Genomic DNA, 6,934 nt, shown 5'->3' with positions numbered 1-6,934 from the left:
ACATTCATCACATGACAAGACAAACTTACGGGCATCCTTGAAGAGAGTAGGCCAATAAAAACTGGATTGCAATACCTTATGTGCAGTTCTATCTCCAGCGTGGTGTCCTCCATAGGCTTCGGAGTGACACTTGCGTAGGATCTGTTCCTGTTCATGCTCAGGTACACAACGTCTAATAACACCATCTACTCCTTCTTTATAAAGATGTGGGTCATCCCAAAAGTAATGTCTCAAATCATAGAAGAACTTTTTCTTTTGCTCGTATGTGAAACTAGGTGGTATAAACTTAGCAACAAGATAATTAGCATAATCAGCATACCAAGGAGTACTACGAGAAGTACTTATAACATTTAATTGTTCATCAGGAAAGCTATCATTAATAGGTAGTGGGTCATCAAGAACATTTTCTAACCTAGACAAGTTGTCTGCAACGGGGTTCTCAACTCCCTTTCTATCAACAATATATAAATCAAATTCTTGTAGCAAGAGAACCCATCTAATAAGTCTAGATTTAGCATCTTTATTTTCCATAAGATATTTAATAGCAGCATGATCAGTGTGAATGGTTACTTTAGAATCAACAATATAAGGTCTAAACTTATCACAAGCAAATACAACTGCTAAAAGTTCTTTTTCAGTAGTAGCATAATTTCTTTGAGCATTGTCTAGAGTCTTACTAGCATAATGGATAACATTTAATTTCTTATCAACTCTTTGCCCCAGAAAAGCACCTACAGCATAATCACTAGCATCACACATAATTTCAAAGGGTAAATTCCAATCAGGTGGCTGAACAATAGGTGCAGAGACTAATGCTTTCTTAAGTATTTCAAATGCTTCTACACACTCATCATCAAAGACAAATGGTACATCTTTTGTAATAAATTAGTCAGAGGCCGAGAATTTTTTGAGAAGTCCTTAATGAACCTTCTATAAAATTCGACGTGACCAAGGAAACTTCTTATACCTTTGACGTCCTTGGGACATGGCATCTTTTCAATAGCATCAACCTTGGCTTTATCAACTTCAATACCTCTTTCAGAAAATTTATGCCCCAAGACAATTTCTTCATTAACCATAAAGTGGCACTTTTCCCAATTCAAGACAAGATTAGTTTCTTCACATCTCTGCAAAACTCGATCAAGATTGCTCAAGCAATCATCAAAAGAGGAACCATAGACGGAAAAGTCGTCCATGAAAACCTCACATATCTTTTCACAAAAGTCAGAGAATATAGCCATCATTCATATTTGAAAGGTAGCAGGTGCATTACATAAACCAAAAGGCATACGTCTATAAGCAAAAGTACCAAAAGGGCATGTAAAAGTAGTCTTTGATTGATCTTTAGCCGACACAGGTATTTGAGAGAAACCAGAATAACCATCTAGAAAGCAGTAGTGTGTATGTTTGCATAATCTTCCTAGCATTTGATCAATAAAAGGCAAGGGGTAATGATCTTTCTTAGTAGCTTTATTTAATTTGCGGAAATCAATTACCATCCTATAACCTGTGATAATCCTTTGCGGGATCAATTCATCTTTATCATTAGGAACAACAGTAATACCTCCTTTCTTAGGGACACAATGGACAGGACTTACCCACTGACTATCAGTAACGGGATAAATTATACATGCCTCCAGAAGTTTGAGTATTTCTTTTCTTACCACTTCTTTCATTTTAGGATTCAGACGTCGTTGAGGATCACGAACTGGTTTGGCATCTGCTTCCAAATTTATTTTATGTTGACATAGAGTGGGACTAATGCCCTTAAGATCATCAAGAGTATATCCAATAGCAGCACGGTGCTTCTTCAGGGTTTTCAATAATCTTTCTTCTTCATGCTCTGAAAGGTTAGCACTAATAATAACAGGGTATATCTTCTTTTCATCAAGATAAGCGTATTTAAGATTATCAGGCAACGGTTTAAGCTCAAACACAGGATCACCCTTGGGTGGAGGAGGATCCCCTAAAATTTCAACAGGCAAATTGTGTTGCAGAATAGGTTCCTGTTTAAAGAATACTTCATCTATTTCCCTTCTTTCATTCATGAACATATCATTTTCATGGTCTAGCAAATAGTGTTCTAAAGGATCACTAGGAGGTACGGCAATAGAAGCAAGACCAATAATTTCATCCTTACTAGGCAATTCTTCCCCACGATGTTGTTTACTAAATTTAGAGAAATTAAACTCATGAACCTTATCATCCAAGCCAATAGTAACAACATTCTTTTCGCAGTCTATCTTAGCATTAACAATGTTCAAGAAGGGTCTACCAAATATAATGGGACAAAAGCTATCTTGTGGAGAAGTGAGAACAAGAAAATCAGCAGGATATTTAGTTTTTCCACACAAGACTTCAACATCTCTAACAATCTCAATGGATGAAATAGTATCTCTCACTACACCACAACCCTTAATTGGGGGCAATTAACTGCCGGGAGAAATACACGAATTAGGGCATACTATCTGCCAGGAATCGTATAACTGCCGGCAAAATTACGCAAGGGCAAGTAAACTGCGGGTAGAAGTTAAAAAACGACGGCAGCCATACTGCCGCGAATAATGACCACTTTTCTGGTCATTGTATCTGCCGGCGTAACTAAAGCCCGACCCATTATCTGCCGAGGACTGATTATGGCCCGCGACCGAAATAATTGGGCCCAAAGCGCGCCCTGGGGTGGGAGAGCGCGTGAAAGCCCAATGTTCACGCAAAGGAATCTTGACCATACCCAAATCCATAGTCTGCCCCAAATCGCAACCTCCCCCAAATCGACCTGCCCTAGCTTCCACCACGACCACCTCCGCCGCCGAGCACATTCCGCTGTGCCCGACCACCATACGCCCGCTAATCATTCCACCGCAGTTCCGGATCCCTCCCTGGATATTGTCGTCGGACACCCTTCGCCGCTTCGTCCCAGACCAACAACACAAGGAGGGGAAGGGAGGGAGACACAATGGGCGGAGGAGGTCGAAGCCGTTGCCCACACCGCGGATCTGCCGCGGGGATGCGAGAAGCATGGACGCGGTTGCGCGGCCCCCGGATCCGGTGAAGGGCGTGCGCGAGAGGCGGCCAACGGGGCGTGAGGCACAGCTCCAGATCCGGGTGGCCAGAGCAGAGCGTGAAGCCAGGAAGCAGGGGCGAGGGTTTGGATGTGTTCGGATGCTTTGGGTGGCCGCCTTCACCGCGGCCAGTGCAGCGGCGTGGTTGTGGTTTGGCGGCCAGGTTTGGACGCCCCGGTGTCATCTGCGAGCGACATGGGAGGGAGCGACCAGGAACCAAAAGATGCCGACAGTCTTGAGTACTCAGATCAGCAAACCCGTCTTTGTATTCCCATCATTGAAACGAGGTACCATATGGATTCCTCCTCTCTTCTAATAGATAATCCAGATTGTTTAGTCTTTCGTGAGCTTTTGTGCTGATGCGTGATCTAGAATTTGCACACATATTAATCACCCATGTGTTAGAAGGATCTGGTGTAGTTGTTTAAGCAATGCTTTACCAGTTTACATGTACTTGCGAATTTTTCATCGGTTGTACTTGTAGATTGGAATGAAGGTGCTAAAGTTTAGCAACTCATACATAGATAGTAACATCATAAAAGCAATGTGCCATTCGTTTCTGATGGAGCTCAGAGTGAACTGAGCGTACATTTCAAAGGTGGTGGCAGTAGCATTTAGAGACTACTGCTACACTAGACACATGTTGTGATAGTAGCTAAGGCAGTAAGTGAAATTACCACTGCAGTCTGCAAGGAGTATTGTCTCACCTTTTGTTGCTTGGATTAATAATTCTGAAAAGTGAAAATTGCATCTTGTGGGCAACAGGTGGGCTAATTTGAAAACTTTCATACCAAAAAAGTAGACTACATATGTACCTGAGAGGAACCCTAAATACTTTTTGGCATCAGATCAAAATACAATATGGAACAATAAAAAATGTGAAAAGAAAAGAGTAAGTTGCTGCCTTCCCATACAAGCAGCACGTTGTTACCTATAGTTTCAAAATAATATATTGCCAGTCTCATTTGTTCCTGTATTAGGTAACTTCTTCTGTTGGTTTATCTGATATTAAGAAAAATCTTCCTGACTCATTATTCTAATACTGAAGCATTTTTCCAAGCATACCTGTGAGCAGTTTGATGAACACTGTCTTTTGGAAGAAGTGTTCCTTTTGTTGTTTTTATGGAATGACAAACGAGTGATTATTTCAAAACAAAGTGCTACCTCCTTTTTGGTTTAAAAGGCCGATGCGTATCTCTAGGTTGACTATTTAATTTAACCAACAAAACATGAGTTATATGAGGCTGTTTGGTTTGGTGCCTTAGCTGCCCTGCCAAAATATGGGTCGTTGACCAGGCTTCGAGGGGGCGTTTGGATCGGCTCCAAAATATTGGTACGCCAGCCCGCCTCGGCTCCCTCAAGCTTGTTTTGTGCCAAATCGCTGGCGAAAACACGGGCGCCAGAATCGTCCGCCTATTTTTTGGCGCGCCAACTGCGCTCGCGATTTGGCAGGACAAGCGAGGGAACGAACCAAACAGCCCCTATATCACAAAAAGTTATGCCATAAGAGACTGCAAATGTTATATTTTCTAATGTTATTAGTTTTGAGATCTAAAATTTGTATTACAATTGATTGAATTGGCAATCTATGAATATGCATGGGCCTTTTAAACCGAAAAGGAGGAACTATATTCATGTTTTTTGCACTGGTTGTGACTTAATGGTGATGGTAATCAAACTTGAAGTTTGGAACCTGTCAGTCCCTCACTGTTGTTTCTACTTATTTTAGGTTGCTGCCACATTACTCTGGTGAGTGCCACACATAAAATCCAACTCTTTGGTTCCTCGGCTAAGTTAATCATTGACTAGGTTTTCCGTCTTTAATTGAGCACATGGGGATAATTTCCTCCGATTAAGCATTTCTGTTCGATCAACATATTTGATATGGTTCACTAATTCCTGACTGAGATTATTTTCTCTCTTAGTGTGTGGCTCTGTTCTTTGTGGACCTCCGTTCTCGGTTTTGTTTGTATCTGGTTGTGCCTTATTTATAAAGCAGGGTGTGGAGCCTTTTTCGTAATGTTCTTGTTTGGGAGTTTTATTAACCACAGGCATTTCAGGAGGGTATTCCCATTTTTGACGTCAATTGGGAGGCGAAGTCGGTTGCTGTCACACCTTAGACGTATGCTCTTGGGGACCAGGAGTATGTCCTTATCGATGAAGACAAGGATGCTGACTGGATGCTCGTTGGCGATCTTCCTTCGGAGTGAGTTCCTAATTTTTTTGGGTTGAGATATCCATGCAACTAAATTTACGATGTTTTATTGTGGCATTCTTCTCTTACATGCAGTACTTTTGCGCACTCTGGTAATATCCCTTCTGCTGTTCTCTGTTAATGTAACCTTGGTTAGAAAACTTGGGAGATCTTGATAGGAGTGATTAACTTGATAATATGGTAGCCTGGAGTTCTACCACGAGCATTTTACCCTTGTGTCTTGGGAGATCTTCATAGGAGTGATGCCCTTCCTTTCCTTTTAAAATGGACGATATATTGCCTCCGTCCTCTACATGGTACAAAACTAATCATCAAATGGCATGAGAAATTTTGATTATCTGTATGGTCCTGCATGATGCTATCCTTGATAAGTTTAAACATGCTATGCTTGGCATGCAGTTTTCTCATGTGTACAAATTGTTTGACCTTGCATTTTACTGCTTACTATGTACTCTCTCCGTCCCATAATGTAAGACGTTTTTTGACACTACGCTAGTGTCAAAAAACATCTTACATTATGGGACGGAGGGAGTACTATACATCTGGAATTGTACTTGGAAGTGTCAAAATTTGTCATTTATAATCTTTGATAGTAATATTGCTATAGATATATACACACTGAAAATCTAAAGTATTATAGAAAAAGTGCATGTCAGCTGTCATATCTTCATTAGATATTTTTAAATCTTTTCCTGGTATGATGTTAATATTTTGTTAGTTTGTAGATGCTGGTAGTTTGTACTGCAAAATATTTAAACTTGATTTTGTTTTCTCTGCAGTTCAACAAGTTTTTCCCAAGCTTTGTCACAAGGATGAGGAATGCTAAAAAGGTTCTACATGATAGCAGTTGTATATGTCAACTAGGATGTGTACATGATGTTTCTCGTATTCAAAACAACATCACAATCATGTGGGGGCGAGGTTAAGCTCTGATCTTCAAAAGCATTGCAAGCTTGGTGACTCTTCTACGGGAGACATGTGGCCCTCTTTAAATAATGCAGTTTTACATGATGGTGGCGAGTCTGTTATTCGCAAGACATTTGATGAAGTCATCCAACAAAAGGTTGCGAACAAGCAATTTTTGTTCCTGTACATGGTTGTAGTTGTGTGTCAAGCTCCAACCATTTGTTTGGCTTAGTTTGAACAAAAGAAATCTTATTGTCTTATGTAAATTTTGTTTACCGATGTAGTAGGTTGGAACTGAATGCACGTATAAATGTTGAAATGCTGAATCTGTAGTCATTATGTGCTTGAGATTTGCTACTGAATACTGAGTCAATTCCTATCTGAATAGCAATAAAATAAACATACATGCTAGCAGGATCAGGAAAACTGCCGGGAAAGTAAATGTCAAGGGCAGGCTATCTGCCAGGGATTAACATAGCTGCCGGCAATTAGATTCCTGGCATATACTTCTATCTGCCGGGAAAACAGGGCCTCCTGGCAGTGTAACTGCCGGGAGATCTGTATCTGCCGGGAAATGGATTTCCCGGCAGCCGTTCTTGTGGCAGTTATATCTGCCGGGAGAAACTCTATCCCGGCAGTTTATATGCCCTCTCAAGCATCTTCGCCCGACAGATTACATGCCATAGCATTGGTGTTGTGGTGTAGTGTCTATTGGCAAGTTTAATTGTGACATCAATACCTTCTAACTCAG

At 40.9% G+C, this 6,934-nt stretch overlaps 1 long non-coding RNA gene across 1 annotated transcript; it reads left to right on the top strand.

Moving 5' to 3' along the window:
- Window positions 1–2,735: 2,735 nt before the first annotated feature.
- LOC125542374 lies at window positions 2,736–6,545 on the top strand. The gene is made up of 3 exons (XR_007297898.1): window positions 2,736–3,349; window positions 5,123–5,268; window positions 6,057–6,545. It is a non-coding gene; the product is annotated as an uncharacterized LOC125542374 (long non-coding RNA).
- Window positions 6,546–6,934: the final 389 nt, after the last annotated feature.

The sequence above is a fragment of the Triticum urartu genome, chromosome 3, assembly GCF_003073215.2.
Source record: "Triticum urartu cultivar G1812 chromosome 3, Tu2.1, whole genome shotgun sequence".
NCBI lineage: Eukaryota > Viridiplantae > Streptophyta > Magnoliopsida > Poales > Poaceae > Triticum > Triticum urartu.
The sequence above is the reverse complement of the archived record's forward strand: the minus strand, read 5'-3'. Positions and strand labels throughout refer to the sequence as shown.